The sequence below is a fragment of the Sturnus vulgaris genome, chromosome 5, assembly GCF_052056855.1.
Source record: "Sturnus vulgaris isolate bStuVul1 chromosome 5, bStuVul1.hap1, whole genome shotgun sequence".
Classification (NCBI taxonomy): domain Eukaryota; kingdom Metazoa; phylum Chordata; class Aves; order Passeriformes; family Sturnidae; genus Sturnus; species Sturnus vulgaris.
In genome coordinates, this window is record NC_142247.1 from 14,366,475 (window position 1) to 14,386,854 (window position 20,380).

The window sequence follows — 20,380 nt, forward strand, 5'->3', positions numbered from 1 at the left end:
TCCGAGGAGAACTGTCACTGGATTGAATCAATGTGAGCTAACTAGGTTATTCATCACCTGCAAAAAACGATGCTGCTCAGAGCTTTTTGGATACAATGGTGAAGTGAAGAAGGCTTTCTTCACCGCCTACACAGCCTGGGCTAAACTCTGCAAAACAAATTTGAGCCGCAGTCAGACTCAATGTCAGACTTTTGCCAGCTGAGCTCCCTCTCACTTCCTCAGTTTCAGGTCATCTGAATACCTTGACAACCTGTGAGGATAAATCAAGCACAGAAGGTGTTTAGGAACTAAACACACATGTCAGGTGTTTCTACAAAACCTACACAAAGTTATATCGAAGCATCCCAAATTCCAAATCCTTAACAAATATATCACACATTTTGGAAACAGTGGGCGGAGACTTGAAACACAGCCTCACTGGTTATAAAAAATGAAAGGAGACAGAGTAAAGCTGGGAGGAAAGCAGGAGAGAAAGCACATTTTTTGCTCTGGAGGACAGATCAGTTGCATGAAGCTTATCTTCACTGGGGTAGACTCTTTGAACAGCTCTAACCTTAAAGCATTATTAAACAGCACATTAATACATGCAGTCACTGATCTGCTGATCCCCATGCCAAAAGGACTGCTGGGACTCACTGGTCAGGCCTCCTGCCTGATGGAAGGACCTCACCCAGCAATTCCCTCTAACCTCTGGTACAGCAAAAACCAGGGCCCAGGAACAGACCCTGCTGGTCCTCATCTTGCATCGAGAGCATTAGAAACTGAATGTTCCCTCTTTCCATCTGTCCATCTTCCCTCAGCCACACCATCTTGGGACCAATGTGCCCACTAACCAGTGAAGAGACCCATGGCCATAAACCATTCCCACAGCCAACATCTGGTTGTGCCACCAGATCCATCCCACTGTCTGTTACAAGAAAACTCTTCATGTCATTGATGGTTTTTAAGAAATTATTTACTCGGGCTCTTTGATCTTCCTCAGTGCCAGTAAAATTAAAGCTCCCATTCAGCAAAAGGCTTGAAGCATTTGCCAGATTTTAAGCACCAAAGAGACCTGCTGGCTGCAGTGGGACTAAAGTGCTTAAAGCCAGGCACATTCGGAACCACGTCAGGGCCCAAATCCCTGCACAGCCATTCAAAATGCATCCAAGGCTTGCGCTTTGCTTCTGGAAACTTTATTCTCACTTTACATATAGTCAAAACCTGACAAGAGCTCACTGTCGGATTATGCAGGAAATCTGCAAGTTTCACCAAGGTGTGATCTTATGCTTTTTCACACATTATTGTATCATGCTGCGCCAGAACACTAACGTATGCACAGTTCTAAAATAACTTGCATTATTACAGCCCAGCACGGCAAATGGCACTGAGAAGCCAACATGCAGACCTCCAGAGACTTGCTCCTCAGTGACTTGCAAACTGATAAGGGGTCACAATTCCTTTCTTATGGGGGGGGGGGGGTTAAAAAAGGGGGGAAGAAAAGGAGAAACAATCCAAACCAAACTCAGCATTTCAAAACCTTTTCGCCCATTTCTCTCTCTTTCAAATGGAACTGTCAATTTTCATATTTGTCTTTGGTCATGTCAGGGTGGGAAAATGGGATTTAATAACATTTAACTGACTTGCTATCAAGAAGGAAACATATTTTTCTTCTTTCAAATTTGAAACCGACACTTTCTCTTTTTTTTTTCTGTTGGCCTACTTTCTTTTAAGTTGCTTTTCAATTATTTATGAAAATGCAATAATGCATTACTTTGCTGTGCAAATGTTTAGAGGAAGGAGATAGTGTCTTTCAAGTGAAAAAACCCCATACATGGCCATACAGGGGTTTATTTACAAGCGCATTGCAGGTGACACTTTATAAAAAACAATATGCTTTCATTTGCCTCCCAACACACATCCCCATTTTCTTTACACTGTGTGTTTGAGTCAATACAAAGAAGTCCACAGCTCCACAGAAACACCCCACTCATTGCTCTCCTGAGCTGGAGCTGTAACAAACAAAAGCTCTACATGGGAAACTGTACAAGGGGCTGAATCAAAGCCTGTTAGGACACTGAAAAGACTCCACGCTTCCTGAACAGCCTAAGACAGGGGAAAAGCTTGTCCTGCTAAATAAAGGAAACTAATAGCAAAACACTCAACAGTTCAGTCAGATTTTTTTTTAAGTTGTTTGCTACTTTATTACTTGAAACATCTGGATTTGGAAAGCTGTGTTCCAAGCCCACAGAACATCACTGAGCACTGACTGCTGAACTTCTTTCTGTACTTTTCGAAATCCCATGTGGATGCACACTCAAGTGGCTAACCACAGGCCCACCTGTGGCCCACCTAAACCCCAAGGTTCTAGCATCAATAGACTAAAACAAATAGCAAATTCTGCCTTGACAGCAGCAGGTACAAAACCAGGCCCATCATGCTCCCCTCTCATCTCTCAGGCTCTGCTCTCACATGCACAATTTTGGCCTCATAAGGTGACCTGTCTCTATCACTGTCAATGGGAAGATGAGAGTTCTTTCTCTGCAGAAATGCAGGAAACTTCATTAACAGAGGGAGCCATGAAGGATCAGATTCATGAAGATTTTACTGATCTGATACATCAAACCAGGAAAAAAAGACCAGAAAGCATTATAAAATGAACACAGATGTTCTTAACAAGAACATAACACAAACTGAAATGTAATCAGAGAAATACAACCTACCAAAACAACCCTAAAATCCTTAAAATAACCCTAACTAAATAACTCTAAACAAACCTCCATCCTGAAGGTTTTCAAACCTCAACTATACAAAAACATGACTGTCCTAGTCTACTGCTGGCACTGACCTTGCTCATGCAGGTGGCCTCTCCTGGTCCTACCTGATCAAAATCCCCAGTGATATGAAAGAAAACAAAACTGACAAGACTTAGAGAACCCAATCTCTGCTAGTATTATTAAAAATTTACAATGTCCTCAGTATCAATCCTTAAGACTGGAATTCATGTAAATTCTGCAGTCACTGGAGGTCCTCTCACACTCACTTTTCGCAGTCCCTGCAGGTTTTCAAAACAATGTTTAACACAGGTAACTTGGGAAATGAACGTTTTTCTTTTCCCCTTTGTTAGAATGACTTAGGCACTAAATCACCCCGAAGGTCAGTGGGGCACTGTCTCCACGGTCTTCAAAAATGGGACTTATCTACATTGAAATCTCATTTATCTAACTAACACCACACTTGTGTAAACTCATATTTTGCTTAATTTAAAGGAACCAAACCACATTTCTAAAGCTAAGCCTATACTTAAATATTGTTCTTAAACAGGGTCATAAAGGACACTTCTACAACTCACCCTCAGGTGTTGAGATAAAAATAATTACAGAACATTGTACAGTTATAAAAGTATATATTTTCCTTTTCCTTACATGTAAAATGACAGAATTTAAAATTAAGCAAACCGAGAAGAAAAATCTCACATTCTTAAAACCTTTACTATTGTGCAACAGCATTTTTCTTCCATCTTGCCTCTTACAGCTACTTCTTTATGCTGTGTTTGCATGCATGGCAGAGGTGCTTCGGTATGCAACTACTGCTGCTGTTCACACCATGGGACCCACGCCTGTACCTCCAAAATACTTTTAGGATTAGAATCGGTTGGTTTCTCCATTTCCTACCCCATTTCAGCCTGTTACTTCTCACTAGGAGCTACTTTCTGTGTCAGCACAGTGGATGAGTTATTAAAAGAACAGTGGAACATCAGTAGAAGGTGCAAGGTGCTTCCCTCCCCTCCATTGCTCCTCATAAAAACACACACACTGCTCTCATTCAAAGACCACATCTTACAAAGAACAAGATATTGGTCTGATGGCATTTTGTGACTGGGGTAGGAGGCAAGCACCCATGTGAAGTACCCAAGCACACGTTTTAAATGTGCTGGGCATCTACTGGATGCGTGCTTGGAGAATCCCCTTCACACATTTTACTGAGAGGGCCTCAAGTGGGTGTAGAGCTGATCCCATCCTCAGCCCTGCTTTTAGGGGCTGGCCACAGAACACATCCTGGGGAATCACTGCACGCTTCTACTGGGCTGCTTTCCTCCACAGCAATTTACTGGCAAAGAGAGGCCTTCAGCTTCCAGAACTGTCAATTGCCTTTCAGAAGCACTAAACTCACACATACACATTTGTACATATTCATCAGCATTTACTCATTTGTAGCCTCTCATGAGAATTAATATTATTCCTCTACAGTGGCAAAACTTCCATCATCCTGTGCAAACTGCTATTTACCTACGGCAACTCTGTTTATGGGAATGCCTCATTATATATAATTTCAGGTTTCAATTGGAAACTGTTTTACAGAAGTGACAAGCACTTCACTATTTCTATCCCAGCCCTGTCTTTTCTGTCTACAGGAGGCTCAAAGCAGATCTCAGCAACAAGTTCCATCAAGAACTCAATGCTCACCCTACTTGTGCACACACTGGCTGAGTAATCTGTGTGTGACTCCCAAACCTGAACTAATTAATTGTCCTATATTTGTAAATCTCAACCACAGCGTGCTTAATGCAGCATGGTGCCACTAAACAAACCCGTGCTCCCGGGAATCGGAACAAATCACTCGGTTTCCTCAGAATCGTTCTGTCCTGCTCCTGGCAGCTGCCTGCATACAATTACAGTTATAAAATCAATCAGAAGCACAGAAAAGAGCACAGTATCTCCTACTGAACACACTCTTCTTCCAGATTTGAATTTGTAAAGCAGAATATTGCATTAACACGTTTCCTTTTCTGTGACTTAATACACTTTTTTTTTATTTTGTATAGCTTCCTGGCAGGTGTGTTCAATTTGTTATTAAATAGAAGTGTAATTGACACATACACTGCATTTCTTGATATTATTTACGCATTTGCCTATATATATCTCAACAGGAGTGGCATGATCGTTAATCCCATAGCATAAGGACCAAGATCATCTCAGTGAAAAGACAGTTGTATGTTCCTGGATGCCACACAGGGACAGCACACAAATTGCCACAACAACTGCCTTTCCCTGGGTACCTCAGTGTCCCCAGGCTCCTTCCAGAGTCAGTGGAGGAGACTCCACCAGTGTGTGATTTGGTGGAATAATCAGTTTCAGAATAGGAACTTTCTGTTTCAGTAAAAAATTCTTTAATACAGAAGTCAGTATGTGGCTTTAATTCAATCTGCTCTGAAATCACTCAAAAACCATTCATTTTCTATCATTTTCTAATTCTCTTCTCTAATGGTTTCTGAATCTTTTTCAGTATAAACCTGGTCTATTAGGACTAATCTCCTGCTAGAAGGTCAGTTGTGACATTAAAATGGTGTTCCCAGCTAAGAAAAGCAACTCTTCTATTCACTGACTAAAGGCACTGACTTAGCCATATGATAGGCATTTTGCTTTCATTTTTAAAAAATGGACTGTAAAATTAACTTTTAGATCCTTATTAATTAAATATTTAATTGTTTAGCTGAGGATCACAAATGTGTCCCCCAGCTTTTTTCATTACTCTGAAAGCTTACTCATAGACAAGGATTTTATAGCAGTGTAAAAGGTAGACTCCACAGTCCTAGTTTAGAAATTGAACCAGTTTAATTAAATGTATCTTTAGACTGACTGCTACAAACCACAATATGGCACTTAGTTTAATTTAAACCTGTTTTGTTCACTTACTCCCTGTAGAAACTGAAGATACTACAAACCATATTTACATCTGTTAGGAAGCTTCTGAGCAGAGCACACTTAACTGAATTTTGTCCCCTCTCCCCCAAAACATGGGCAAAGCAACTTAAAGGAGGAGGAGCTCAGCTAAGAGCTAGCAATTTCACCCCATCCCATCAGTTCTTTGCTGTCCTAGCCATTCTTCTAACCTGCTTAACCTGAGCCAGTGCTGACAATCTGGGTTAAAATCAAATTAAATTAAATTAAATACAACAACATCACTGCCACTAAGAGCAGTTAAATACAATTTTAGTAATACTCCAGTTATACCTCACACATCCCACTAGGCTTGGACTGGTAAAGCCAAGTTCTGTGTACATAGGGCAAATCTAAGCCTGCTGAATTAGACACGAGCATTCCTAAAACCTTTCAGACTCATTTCAACTAAAAACTGGATTACCTTTCTAGCACCAGGAGACAACAATGGAAATCACTCCTCTATGAGATGTGGTCTTATTAAGCTCCTCTTCTGTAAAACTCTGTCCTTGTAGAAGCTACAAAATGTCATCAAATTGCACTAGCCCATTAAGCGTGCTCAGTTTCTCTCAGGACATTCTCACAAACCAAAACAGATTTGTCTAAGTGTTCAGTGTCCTTTCTCAGACCAGTGCAGCATAAATACAGTACTGACTTTCCCATGTATTTTAACTACGAACACTCAAAGGATCAAATACTAGTACAAAAATATATTATTTAAATAGTGTGAGGATTTTTCCTTGAGATTTTGCAGTAGTGAAGAATACTACCCTTGTAAAGTAACTCTGACCTGTACTTTTCAGGCAATTAATTTCCTTGAAATATAGACAAATACTTTATTCTTCAAACAATAATGACAGAATACACTTAGCTTTGTCACCAGGATTTCTTTTTATTTAAAAGAACAACAGGAAATGGGGATGGGGAGAAAAGTTCTATTAAAGGACAATTCACTGAAAGGTCTTTTAGCTGGCAATTGTCAGCACAGCTCAGGGCCAATGGATCAAATTTAACTATCAAAAGTGCTGATGGTTGTATGAGTCTTCACAGTAGGGGCTGGAGCTCTGGGCCACTCAAGTTCAATTTTTGGTGTTACCACGGGATGTAGGAACTGGGATCTTGGTGAGCAAAGATTTGCTCTGTATTTGATGCACTGGGTAAAGTGGTATTCTTAAAATCACTAGCCTACCAAGCAGCAAGTAAGCCAGCAGGAGGTTAGTAGGAAGAGAAAGTAATTGTCCTTTGTGCCTCCGAAAATAACCAATATTAAAGGATCCTCTTATGTATTACCTGCGTTTCAACCTATGCTTGCAGCTCAAAGGAAAAGAAAGACGCTGGAGGAGACAGAAAATACAGCTGTCAGAAATATTATAGGAGACCCTCCTCAGGCTGTCATGAAGTGTATGGTCTCCTCACCCAGAAACCTGCAGCCAGAAAGGATGAATGCTCTGTAAGCAATAAAAAACTTGTTCAGACAATGTACTTTACATACACAGAGTGTACTGTGCATGTCCCTGTGCATTCACCACATGCCTAAAGAGGCCAGAGACCTGGGGAAAGGCACTGCATGAGTGATCCTCAGACACTTATCCCGGATGTCCAGAGTGCAGTCAGCAGCTTGTGGACTCCACTGAACGTAAGTCATTGGAAATCCACTTTACATGCAGCCTCCGCTCTCCACGCAGTGCCCAAAGAAGGTGGAAGTGCAGCACGACTAGCAGCAGAATGCAAGCCTAATGCTCTGATCTTGACCTGAATGTTGTTCTCTGTTAGCAAATTTCCCAAAATGAAGCAGATCTGGCTGCCAATTTCCCTAGTCCTACTGTTTAGTCACAAAACTGAAAGGAAAATTACTTTGGGTCTGGAGACTACCTGAAAAATAAACAAAAGTCTCCAAAGCCCCCAGTGCTTCAGAGTTGCTGGAAAAGAGCTCACTCTTGATTCAAGCCTCAATTCAAATGCTGTCTAAACCACATTTGGGTCTGAACTTGACTACATAATATATCCTAAGTGATTAACTGGACTATATCTAACGTCTTAAAGATATGGAGAATATAAGCAAAAGAGATTACAAAAACCCCTGAATTTACAGTACAGGAGATTTAAAGGCTTTACAAGGGCCATTCCAGTAGGGTCCAGATGCCCACTTCCCCACCAGCAACATTCCTACTGCCTTCTGTATGAGCACAACTCTGGCTGTTCAGGGAATATGTGAGGATCCTCACGTTGAAAACAGGAAAAAGAAAACTTCTTTGCTAACAGGAAAAAAATCCTTGTAATAATACTAATCTATTTATAATGGTCAAAAAATATGACAGCTTACAACAGCATCAGAGCAGTGCTTTGGCAATATTTTAGCATACTGCTGTATTTTTAGAAGGACTGTTCATTTACTTTCTCCTAAATGCTGCAGTTCTTATTTTTCAACAAACGATCTGTTTTTTTGGTGTATCATATGCCAACATCAGAGTGTTTTATCTCAGGGTAAGTAGGAACTGCAGGCAAAAACAAAGCTCCTGCACACACGCTGCTGTACAGCAGCACTGCCGGAGATGCCAAATCCCAGTCCCCTCCCGTGCTTTATGCAGTGAGAGCTCCGCCACTTACAAACCTTCCTGGAACGCGGCGCTGCGTTTTTACGATGAGTAACAGAAAGCTGCTGGGTTTCTTCATCCTGAGCATTGAGGAACTATCCCATTGTAAACAATAGGGCTGACAGTTTAATGATATTGCTCAACCTAACTGATTCTAGCAAGCAGCATGTACGATAAGAGTGCAGGAAAATGTGTTTAAGCACTTTTATGTTTTCTCAGCACAGGGTACCTTACCATTTCAAAATTCATCTGCAAGCCACCTGTGAACTTCAGTGAAAAACTGTTAAGACTCTCTGTTAAGTTGTAGTCTCTGGGCCTACAAGATCATGATAAGAGGATGGTCACAGTCCCTAAGAGTCTCTACAGCTGTAGCTCCAAGACCTACAGACAAAATCCACAGACTCCAATTTTTTTTCTAAAAAGCACATATGAGCTTCCATTGCTTACAAAAACTTATACTAGGCTAAATTAAATACATGTGCACCCACATGTTAACTGAATTAACTTGAAACCATGAATACATCTCAAATGTCCATCTGTTTACACAAGCCACTTGCAGCTTTCAAGTCTTGTGCTCCTTATAGTGTAACTCTCAACCAAAACAGTCTAAGTGCAAGCAGAAAGCTCTGCTGTGAGATTTCCATGCATAATTACCATGTGTTTATTGGGTTTTAATGTTCAAATCATGTCAGAATAGACATGCTATCCATTTGCAAGATGCAACACAACCGTGCCAGCCTCTCCCTCTTCAGCTGCAGAAGCCTTGTAAAACAAAGCTGGCTCTAACCTGGACAGATATTATAGCTAAATTTAAAATATCTCCCTTTGCAGTTCCAGTCTGATAGCTGTAAATGGTACAGCTTGCAGGACAAAGAATTAATTTCTGAGGCAATAATGTATCTTCCAGGTCTGGGAAGGATTAAGAGCAGCAGATACAAGTAGATGTTTTCAGGTAAGTTTCAGGTGATAAAATACTTTGATGAAAATCTTTACCAGCTTTTCATAAGAAGTCGCTTTTTAATCTGAGTGGCTCACTTCAGCAAGGCTGCACATAGCTAGCTGGATTTAAACTGGAAGGATGAAAGTCAGGACACATTATCCTACAGTTCTACAGCTGGAATCAAACTTCCATTCCTAATCTGAACTAAAGTTAGTATTTCACTCTTTGACAGAGCTGGAGTGAAATGCAGCTCTATTATAAATTTAAAAAATCAACCAAAAAACATTTTCTCTCCAATTTTAGGATATTGCTGGCTTTTCCTTTAGAAGAGGTCAGTGTTAGCAATGATAGCAAAAGCTACCAGCATGTGATACCAGCCTCTCAGAGAACACGGTTCTCATCAGACACCATCCTCCTGGACGTCCCTATTGTATTGCTGTTGTTGATGATGATGATTGCGATGTTGAACGCCTACAAATCTCCCACGTGCCTATTTCGTTGGCCTGTTTTGTTTAAAAAAAAAAAAAAAAGCAAAAAAGCTCGAGGCCATTATTCAAGAGCAGAAAGAAAACAAATCACTCTTAGACCTAGTCCTCTTGCAGATTCCCACACTTATTACCCAAAATCCCACAGCTCGCTATTGGTTCTACCCTTGACCAAACTACAGGGCTGAGGCAGCATGCCATCCCCTGGGAAAAGCCGATCACGTTCCTCCCGGCGAGCGGCTCCGGTCATTCTAGGATCGCAGCCGGGCTGGAATAAAGTCCCCTAACTTTCCAGACAAGGCAGCGCTCGTTCTCAACGCCAGTGCCTGGGGACCCGCGGGGACGAGCGTGACCGCGCTCCGTATCGTGACGGGGAAGTCGCTTTTCCCCCTGACCCGTTTTCTCTTTGAAGGGAAAAGAGCCGAAACGAGCAAACCGAGAGCCTTCAGCACCCTTCCAAAGAACCACCCTCCTGCTCGGGCAGAAGCGAGGAAGGTGCCTCGCAGAAATACGTAAAGATGCTCATGCCGGTGCCCCCCACCCCGGTGCCGGTGCGGTGCCCGCCGTACCCCCCTCTCGCCCCTGCGCGCTCCCCGGCAGCGGCGCGGCGGCCGCCGCCGCTCGGCACTCACGCACGGAGGGAGAGGCAATTACAATAATTTAAAGCTTCCTGTCCGCCGGCTCCGCCGGGATCCCGAGGGCTGAGCCATGCCCGGGCAGGGCGCGGAGCAGCCGCTGCCCCGCCACACACGCGCGGGCACGGCGGCCGGACCGCCCCAGCCCGCCCCCAGCCCCGGCGGCAGCAGCAGGAGCAGGAGCAGGAGGAGGAGGAGGAGGAGGAGGAGGAAAGGGGGGGCGTGACAAGTTGTGCCAAACTTCGGGAGGTGTGCGAGCGGCCGGGAGGAAGCCGGCCGAGCTGGGCTGACAGCCGGCCGCGCCGCCTCCCCCGCCCGCCGGCGGCGCCCACCCCGCCCGCCCCCGGAGCCCCGCGGGGCCCCGAGAGCCGAACGCCCCCGGGGAGCGGCCGCGGCGAGGAACAAAGTTAAAACGGCGGCAGTCGCGCACCTACCCGCTGTCTGTCATGTCTCCTCCGAGCTCGGGGTGCTAAGTGAGACAGTGGCGGGGTGGGGAGAGCCAGAGGTGCGGGGAGGGACCGGGAGATGGGTGTTTGGTGAGCTCTTCCTTTCTCTCCCCCCTTCTTCCCACCCCTTCCCCCTTCTCGCTCTCTGTCTCTCAAGGACGAGGTGAAATCCCTTGGCTGGTCATGAGGCGGCTTCAGAGACAAACAACACAATGCGAGTGCAAATAACAAAAGGGGAAAAAAAAAAAAAAAAAAAGGAGAGGGAGACCGGGAACAATGGGGGAGGAGAGGCTCGCCGCGCCGCGCCTGGCCGCCGCCGGCACCCCGGCAGGCAGGAGGAGGAGGAGGAGGAGGCGGCGGAGGAGGAAGGCGATATGGTGACAGCGGGGAGAGGGCTGCGCTGGGAGTCCCCCCCGGCGCGGCGCGAGTGCCTCAGACCGTCCCCGACCTCCTCCCCGCCGCCCGCCCCGCCGCGCACCGGGGCGGCCCTGCGCGGCGGCCACCGGTAAGTGACGCGCCCGCCCCCGCGAACAGCCACCGCCGCCACCTCCATCCTCATCTTCACTGTCCGCGGAGGGAACGGGGGCGGCGGCTGTCCGCCGGTACAGCCAGCGGTTCAAAGCGGCGGCGGCACCCAGCCCTTCCCGCCTTCCCCCCTGCTCCGCCCGGGAACTTCTTCACCAAGCGGGGCTGTCGCGGGTCCCGGACGGCACCACTCTCGAGTCCTTTCCCGAGGAGCAGTTCCCCCTCCCGCCCTTTTGCTAAGAGTAAACACGCCGAGAGTTGCCTGTCCGTGGGCGTGTGCGTGTCCGCTGGCACCTCCCGCACCGGCGGACCCTGTCACAGCGGTGCGATCGCGCACGTGCCCAGCCGCCCGTGGATGCCCGCTGCATCCCCTCTCTTCAGCTCCCCCTTCATTCCCAGAACCCCCAGCCTGTCGCAGGAACCCGAGAGAGAAGTTTGGGGTCCCGCCGCGCCCTTCCCCTCCGCGCTCTCCCGCAGGGGCCGAAGATGAGGCGGGTGTGTTCACAGCCCACCGCTGTCACCCCGCAGCCCCGGGGGTTGGTTACCTCAGCGGCCTGCAGGGCCCGGCAGGACTGCGGCTCTCCGCGCTGCTGGAACCCGTGCCCGCGGCGGAGGGGCCGGGGCAGCCCCCGCCGTGTCACCGCTCCGCCAGCCAGGCGGGGAGGGAGCGCTCCTCTCTGCACTCCGCCTCTGCCCCGGACCCCGCGGCTTCCTCCTTCTCCTCCGGCTCTGCTCCAGCAACCCCCGCCGCTGCTCGGGGCAGCGCAGCCGTGTCCCGGGCTGTCCCCGCCAGCCCGCGGGGACCGGCCGGCCGCTGCCGGGGCTCCGCGTGTGGCTGGGGGTAGCGCCGGCGGCTGTGGCCAGTTGTGTTCTGCTCTCGGCACCAGCCGCTGGTGCTGTCCGTACCCAGCGCAGCTGCTCGGAGCCCGTCCCGGTGCTGCGGGGGGACGGCGGCCGCAGCCCGGCTCTGGGAAGGGTGGCGGGTACCCCGCCGCTAATAAAGTCACGCTCTCCAAGTACCAGGTCTGCCTCTCGCTCGCTCTCTCTCTCTTGTTTACTTACGGGGTCTTTTATTTTTAATGGAGCAGTTTGTACACGTGCTTTGCCGAAGCGCCGAAGCCGGCTGGACGGGGTTCGAGCCTGAGAGTGGGAAACGCAGAAATCTGCACCCTGAGCCAAATTGCTCAGAGAAGAGTAAGTTCGGTTATTATTCATCTCCACGAGGGAAGTCTTATCTTCTACAAATATTTGATACTGGGACAAGTCCAATAATTAACAAGAACAATCAAACAATTTCATTGCCTTCTTGGGGATTTAAAAAGTCATCATCTGGAATTCATGAACATTACAAGCTTTTTTTTTTTCCCCGTGCTTGGATATATTACTGTATATGATCTTTTCAGTGTGTGTGTCCCTAAGTGATTTTACCCTTTAATGCAAAAAGATGCAAACCATTAACAGCACAGAAAATATTCACAACTGCTGATTCAGTGAGACCTCTCCGTAGGAGTGGTTAGAGAGGGTGGTAACTCTGATGGGAAAAGGAGAAAAAAAAGAAAAGAGCTGGAGGAATGTTTCTTTCTTGGCTTCCTCCCTACCTCTGTGGCAGGAACTCCCACGGGAGTCCTATGGGTGGGATGGGAGCAGGGCAGATGGGAGCTTGGCCAGCTCTGTATGGGTGCAAGCATCAGCTCTCCCAGCCAGCCCCATAACTCCTCATACCAGAGAAAAGGCCAGGCTGGGAGAGTTCTGAGCTCTGCAGCAGCATTTCTGGCACAGCGCAGACTTAGGGTGCCAGGGAGGCTTTCAGGACCTGCAGTGAGCCAAGCAGGACAGACAGGGAGTGGGCCATGGCCTGATTGCATCCACAAAACCCAAACACTAAGCCAGCCTCAAATTTGCCTCTTCTGAATTAAATTCAGATTTTTGAGAAAGGTGGTCGCATGCAAAGTGATGGTGTTTCATCCTGCACTGTCCCAGTCACCAAACTGTGCACAAGCTCTGGAACTGGCTGTCAAAGTTACACATCCTCAGCCCCCACCTGCTCATACAAATCCTTCTTCTGATGGTTGCTGGCCCTCAGTACTCCATGGGCAATGAAATAGTTCCAGCATGAAGCTTTGCTCTATCTCAGGTCATCTCAAACCTGGACACCTACAGCCAGACTTCCATGGGTCAGGCTGGCAGGCTTTGTGTGCCCTCCCCACATCTTTCAGAACTCTTTTCTATTCATACCCTACCCACACCTTTCTTTCTTTGCATAAGTACTGCCCTCCCCCTTTACTACTTGCTTTCTGCCAACTCCTCCTTACAATCATTATAAAGTTCCTTGCAGTTCAACACAAGAAAGGAATAAGGGTGGCTGGGTCCAAAACTAATCTGGTGCAAAGAGAAAAAGCCAAATGCGGGTGCATTTTATTTAAGATCAAAAGCACAATGGTGAGAGATTGTATTATGCTCTCCACAGGAGCTGTATTTTTCTAGTTCTACAATAGGATTAAGGTGTTCAGTGGAAAAGAGAATTACAAAAAAAAAAAAGAAAGAAAGGAAAAAAGCCCTGTCGGACTGCTAGTAGCTGCATTTGAGTTTGTCTTGAATAATGAGGATATGTCATTCCTCAGAGACTCTAGCATCCTATTTCCAAATACTTTTAAAAACAATTGTGAATGCCAATAATCATTTAAGTTTTACTATTTATTGCAAAGTATTAATTCTGGGGTTTTTGGTTTTTTAAAATTATTTAAAGGAAGGATGTTGCCATTTCTGCATTGACTCATTTCAACATTTTCAGTCAACCAAATGCTTTTTAGTAGAACCTAAAGAGATCTCCTTATTTAGCCCTGCATATTTGAGTGCACAGGATGTTGAATGTTAGCACACACAGGCTGGACACAGCTGGGAGCACAGCTTCAAGCCACTTTTCCACCCTGAATAACTAAATAAAGCACAAAAGAAAATTTTCAGTGCAACTTACCCAGTGAAAGGTAGGCTACTGTATAAAAATTGCTAGCTATTTTACATTTGAAATTTGCAAGGCTCTAACTCTCCCAGCAACAGGGAAGCATGGCCTGTTCTAGTTCTAGTGTTCATGGAACACGACTGTGTTGAAATGAAAGGTATCACGCATCTTTACTGTGATCAGTGTGCACCTAAAAATCAGTTTGTGAAGGTGTTTTATTCACAGGTCTGTGTTGGTTTGCCCCACGCACCTCTGAGCCTGCAAGTTAAAGTTTTATGTATGATTCTAAGGAAAAAAATTTACAGATAGATCTCTCTGCTCACACAGAGATAATCTGTCTTTAGTTTTCCCTGACTTTTTCCCTTCACTACTACTCTTCACAAGCTGCTTCTTGCTTCATCCTCCTAGAAAATTCATAGCTCCAGTTTTCTATTCCACTGAGTCTTGGCACACTCATTTTCACAAGAGCTTCAGTAAAATGCCACCTTTCTCACATGGAAATGGTTTGTTGCTACCTCTCAGAGGTATAAATGACAGCATTGAACAACAAAGCCTGAGTCCTATAAAACAACATTATCTTTGTGCCAGAGTAATCCAATTATTGAGGTACTGAGATAATCTTAAAGCCATATCAAAATGAAGAAACCACTTAGGAACTTACAAACATCTGTTTTTGTATCAGAGAGCATCAGCACAAGACCATCCTTATGTGGTCCTAATCAGTCCAAGCACTGCTCTCATCTTTTACATTTAGGCTGGCTTATCTGCTCCTCCATAATAAAATCAGGGTGATGCTTGCACTGATTCCTGCTAGTAGGAAAAGCCTCTGTTGCTTAAATTAAAGCAATGTGGTTCTATGCAGGTCTTGTCTGTGTTCTCCCAGAGGCAATAGAGAATCCCATCTATAATATTTCAAAAAGACATTAAAAAAAACTTCCTAAACTCCCTAGTTTATGTTCCTAGGGAACATAAAACATGCTGCCATTGCGTCCCTGAATAGGGCACTCTCTCCAGTTTCTTGTTAGCTGATTCCTGAAATTAAATGATAGAATTGTGTTTCAGCAGAGCAACTGGCAATTTGGATCCCACATTTAGGTCCTATTAACTAAATAAGGAATATATTTATTTTTAGTAGAAGGTGCATACAAAATCTAAAAGAAACAGGAAATGTTGATTAAATTAAATGTCAGTGTGGCGTTCTGTAATTTAAACTTCTGCAGGCACATGGAATGATAAAGAGAAAAGGAAACCAGCTAAAAAAGTTAAGATACTTGCTTTGAGTTGTCCATGCTGAGCAAAAATTAAGTATTACAAGAATCTGTAAACAGCTTTCAGCTTCAATAATGGATTAAAGGCACGAGCCATAATCATCTATCATGCTACCAGTAGTAACCCATAGATTTCAATGAGATTACTCATATATATAAAAATAATCATAATCTATCAGGACATGCAGATGAATAAAGACAGTCACAAGGATGGATTTAAGAAGCAGGCTGGAACTTCATTAACACAATATTTTCACATGTCAAACAGTTAAGTGGGCCGGTTCAGGGATTACAATTTAGGGCAGATTTTCCCTAATCTCTCTTTTACAATGAGCTCATATCTGAAGCCCACCCCTCAACCCTTCCCCAAGAAAAAGGAGGAGGATCTAAACCCCACAACACTTAATTTAGGTTTGCTCCTTTCCTTAGCACAAATCCAGTTGCAACCAGATTTATTTTTTAATTTCAGCCTTAGTCCACAATGAACACAATCAAAAGATTTCCATAAATTCTAACAGATTAATAAATATGTCTATTCTCATATATTCCATTTCCAAATCCAACTTTTTAGCCCACCTTTGATTCTATGGTGCTACAAAGGCCGTCAAAACATTTAAGCCTCTCCAACTCTGCCCTAATAGAAGAACATGCCTTTCTTGATACCAGAATTCCCAACCAAGAAGCAGCATCCCAAAATCACAGTTTATCCATCGTGATACAGGAGAGGATTAAGAACCAAACCTTAACTTCACTTTTGTGCCTGCCAGAAGTGAGAACTTGCCCAGGCTCACAGCTGGAGGTCTCATGCATATATTCTGGCTGTGCCCTTTCCCTCTTGGCTGTTTACCCTGCCACTGGGTTAATTAAGAGTGTTTTCCATGGAGGCTCCACTGGAGGTGGAGGAAGCCCTTGCAGGATGAGAAACCATGTGGTGATGCTTGCCTACAAGTGGACACCACCAGGAGCGTGTCTTGCATGGCTCGGTGAGGATCACTCAGGACTAATTAATTAATGAGGGCAGACCATTAGGACAGTGCAGGCGTGGAACTTGCAGACCATCGAGTAATCCAGGCATGTCCGTGTGGCTCACAGTGTGCCCTTCAACTCAAACCAAGGCTGCAACAAAGTTTTCAGAGTGATTTCCAAGAGTTTTGGGCACTCTACAAGCTGACAAAAATTGTGGCATAGACCTTTCCAAAAGCAGGTGTCTGTCATTTTTTACATCTAGCCATGTTTTCTAAAACTGGTGATTGACGGAAAAAGGGAGGTAATCAAAATAATCTGCAACTTCTGAAAATAGAGGCCAGTTCCTGTGAGTAAGTTTTAGCAGGACTGAATTTTAGTGTCTTATCAGTAGCACAGGAACAGGGATTTGTATATACTGTTTTATTAAGATTATTATCTCTACAGTGCTCCTTAAATGAAAACAAAAGAAAATAAAATTGCCGTAAAAGGACAGAAAAAATGACTCATTTTCCCGCCGTTGCCAAAAGCCTCTAATTTTCAATATAATCAACCTTTGTGCTACAAGATAGAGTTGCTTTTTTAGCATATATTTAGGTGCAGTAATTAATATAAAAATAAATGTGGAATAAAATGGTGTGACCTTGTTTAAAATTTATCACATTGCTGTAGGATTATTCTCCAGCATGTATGCAATAAATAGTACCCTCAAAAACAGCAAACAAACATAATAAAACCAAACAGAATTAAGTAAAAAATGGCCAAATTTCCAACCAAAAAACATTCTTTCTTACTACAAAGTTTATTCTCTGAATTTGTGATCATTGTTTGAAAAATCAGAGAGCATATACAATTTTTGCTGCAGCATTTCTCATGCAAAGCTGTTTGCTTGCACTACCATCTTTTGTGGAGTAACACAGCTCCTAATATCCTCAAATTACTATCATAAAAACAAGAAGGAGAGGAGGTTGCACTGCAATGAGATGTCATTTGTGTTTGTAACAGGGCAATCATTGATTTAAAATTGGCATCGGAGCTCCTTTTGTGAAATGATTGCTGGGTTAGGAAAACAACCCTTTTAACTGGCAACATCTGAATTTCTAAGGAAGGACTCAGGTTTAACACTTGCTCTGGTCTGTGTTGACTATTAGACCTGCACATATTTCTGGGTGGGCATATTCTGTTGCTCTGGATGTATCCTATAGGAATGTTCACAAGCTCATAAGATCACTGTCTAGAAGGCTGAAATAGCTTTATATTTTACCTTTAAAGAAAAAAAAAAAAAACCAAACCAATGGCATATAAATAAAATTTTCATAAGAACTCAAGGCCTGTTTTACCTCATGCACCTGCTCACGTGGCTACAGGTATGCAGTGAAGGATAAGCAGTGCAAAATATTTTATATTCTGCTTTTCCAGTGTGTGGGCATTCAGGCTGTTCACTACAAATGACTGCACAAGGTGAGAGGCACAGAGAATCAGGCCCCAAAGATTTTCTATACTGGATCAGATCACTGGTGCATTAAGTGTGTCACCTCACAGCTGGATGCTCCAAAATGAACCTAGCTATCTCTGTAGTGCTGTGGGAGCAACTCTGGCAGTCAGGTTGCATCCAGGAGAGGAGAGTGGGTTTTGCCTTTTATTTTCTTAGTGCATCTAGTCAGAACTGCCCTTATTTGGGATCAAACTGTTCAGACTTCCTTAACAGTTAAACAAGAGTATCTGACTCTTGTTGTGAAACAGGATGTAAGACATGGCATTAGAAATTATAAATAATAGCATGAGAGAAAACTAAACAACACAAGAAACATTACTTTCTCACTGTTTTCATGTGCTTATCTGGTATAAGAAAATAGTCTGCAATATAAGAAACACATAATAAGTATTCCATGATTTGCATCAGGGCGTTTTACACTGCAGAGCGAATTTGTGGAACTTTGCAGCTTCATGTAATTGATTCTTTTAAGTCAGAAATGTGACTTAATCTTACATGAACGATAATTATATGCAGTATTAGGAATTTCCAGATATCAGCAATATGAAGTAGCACAAATATATTAACACACAAACCTGTGTAAACCTTTCAGAGGTTTCATATGATGAAGTCAGTGAGAATCAAATCTCAGCACATCAAGTCATAGGCACAAATATTCCTAAAATACTTCAACATGCTGATTTCAGCATCCAAAAAAATCCAAAGTAGATGAGCAAAACTTAGCACACGTTAGATACTTTGATCCTAGTTGCCACATATTCAAAACTATTCAAAAGTAATTACATACCTGCTGACTGAAAGTCAATAGCACTTATATGTGCCCCTAAATTGCTTCTCTGGAGCTCAGTTTCAGCCACCAAAAACCCCAACAAAACCCACAAAGAAAATGTATGTGCCTACACTCACACAAAAAAAACCAAAAAAAAACCCTCAAAATCAAATAAAACACCCAGCTAAAACCCAAACACTTATGTTTCACGCTCACATATTATTTTTAAAAGAGTTTCATTTCAATAATATTTTAAAACATATGCCATGTGACTGGTGATCCAGCTTCTCCAGTTCACATAGCAGAACATAAAAGCTTTCAAGGAGAGCAGGTGTCCCACCATCCATTCACTCTTAGTCATTCTGAAACATGACTTGACTGCAAGTCTTGCCAGAAAATTAAGGTCATTCAGGAAAATATTTTTTCATGCTTTTTTTTTTTTCTATTTTGATAGAAGTGCTTCTCTTCAGACAAAATAAAGTAAGAGATGAGTAAACCAATGATCTGTTTCTGCAAATATTTATGTGAAGAGCTGTTATTGATAAAGTTGAAGTTTCACTAGTAAAAAACAGCTTTTCAGTTGGAGTGGTTTAAATGGGCTGATTTTCCTTTCTGACCATGTAACTGAAACACCTGTTGTGACCTTCTGCTGAAGGTGAAGAGCCCACAGCCTATGGCTGAGCACCAGACAGTCCCAGGTTGTGCTGGAATATGAGGCAAGTCCCTGAGCATGGAAACTTGAGGTTTAGCCTCCTGCTGGCACCAGGTTCACAGTCCTGTGCAGAAGAGGGAAAGCAGGAAAGGCAGCCAGAAGAGAACATGTCAGGCCACAAGGATGAAATCAAAATAGAAACAAGAAGTCAAGCAGCACGCTGGGACCTGCAGAAAATTATCTATTAGACAAATAATAATAATAAAAAAAACCTCACAAAGAACCTGTCAGACCAATTAGAAGTCTCTGAATTAGTGTGTGTGTGGTGGGGAGCGTTTTTTATTTTGTCTTTTAACTGACTTCAAAACAAAAAGTTTGGGGAAAACAAAAGGTCTCTAGTATGGACATTTATTCAGAAAGAAATCTGCAATAAAACCAATTTGTATTCATCCTCCAAGCCAGAAGCAAGGCTGGTATTTGTAAACCCAGGGCAGGGATTAGAAGCCAGGCTTGCAGACAAAGAGCAAATCCAAGAGTTCACAGCAAAGACTCTCCAACTATAATATTCTTGAAGTCCTTCTCACCCAGACACCGGCTGTTTATATCTGGAATTATCTTTTCTCTTTCATAGATTCAAATTGATACTTTCACGGTGAAGGCCTTCATGCAATTGATTAATAAATTTCCTTTTTGAGTAAGGTGGTTTTCAAAAAGAAAAGTGACTGTGACATAACTAGTACCCATAGGGAAGCAGGCACTGAAGGATAAGGGGGAAGTCAACGACAAGCATGGGACAAGAGGAAGAGGCACCAAGGAAGAAACAAAGGAGCCCGGAACAGCATCAGTCATCAAATAGTGAGTTTTAACACTACTTACAGTATGTAGGCTGCTCCCAGACTTTTGGGACTTTTCAAGGCTTTCAGAATAATTAAATATTAGTCTTTTTTTAA

General features: G+C 43.8%; 1 protein-coding gene and 1 long non-coding RNA gene across 5 annotated transcripts in view; one reads left to right on the forward strand and one right to left on the reverse strand.

The window, feature by feature from the left end:
• The window catches only part of SOX5 (SRY-box transcription factor 5), a 614,147-nt gene extending 603,171 nt beyond the window's left edge, over positions 1-10,976 (reverse strand). Inside the window, exon 1 of one of the 4 annotated variants that reach the window (XM_088164910.1) lies at positions 10,788-10,976. The gene's annotated coding sequence lies outside the window, so the exon portion shown is untranslated. Of the gene's footprint in view, positions 1-10,372; positions 10,390-10,787 lie in introns of those variants that run through there. The other 3 variants (XM_088164917.1, XM_088164914.1, XM_088164912.1) reach the window with 3 other exon arrangements.
• Positions 10,977-12,250: 1,274 nt separating this feature from the next.
• Positions 12,251-19,726, forward strand: LOC148223569 (uncharacterized). The gene is made up of 2 exons (XR_015803777.1): positions 12,251-12,518; positions 19,434-19,726. It is a non-coding gene; the product is annotated as an uncharacterized LOC148223569 (long non-coding RNA).
• The last annotated feature ends 654 nt before the right edge of the window (positions 19,727-20,380 follow it).